The sequence below is a fragment of the Solanum tuberosum genome, unplaced genomic scaffold, assembly GCF_000226075.1.
Source record: "Solanum tuberosum cultivar DM 1-3 516 R44 unplaced genomic scaffold, SolTub_3.0 scf00199, whole genome shotgun sequence".
NCBI classification, from domain to species: Eukaryota; Viridiplantae; Streptophyta; class Magnoliopsida; order Solanales; family Solanaceae; genus Solanum; species Solanum tuberosum.
In genome coordinates this window covers 911,119-911,803 of record NW_006239136.1, presented here as the reverse complement: position 1 = coordinate 911,803, position 685 = coordinate 911,119, and positions in this window count along the sequence as shown.

Genomic DNA, 685 nt, shown 5'->3' with positions numbered 1-685 from the left:
CACTATTCAAGTCATCGGTATTGATCGAAACTGAGACTTCATTTTTTGCAAAAGAACAACTACATTCAATTCACGAGGGGTGGCAAAAATGTGCAAAAAATGTAATCATTTTGCAATTACAAATAAACGGAAACGGAGCCACAAGCTCAAACAATCGCGAAGCAGTTTTAAAAATACAATTAGAAACAGACAAACCTAAATCTTTACAAAACACCGACATCCATAGCAAGCAAATCAAGGTGCGCCTCACCCTACCACAATCAAAATATATTTGTCCTCAAATATATAACAATAATCCAGAGATCAAATTAAAGAAAGACAGAGATAGGGCTAGAGAATAATCCTGGTTAGGAAGCTATTTTGAGTTGGAGTCCTTCAACAGATGTCGCGTAAAGTAGAAGGTATGTTGGGGACATTTGTGATGTGAGGCTAAAAATACATATTTTCAATCAATATTTTCTCACATTTATTATTTATATTTGTCCTTTTTGAGCATGAATTTTTTGGATTGTACTAGATTGTGTATTTTATGTGTAGGATTAAATTGGTGGAAAAATGAAGAAGTTTGGAGCTAAAACGAATTAAAGATGAAAGGTTGAAGAAGGAAATCAAGCAGACAGCTTAATGGATTAAATTTAATAAAATTATATATTTGTAACGACTCGGAAAATGATAGAGTGAAACT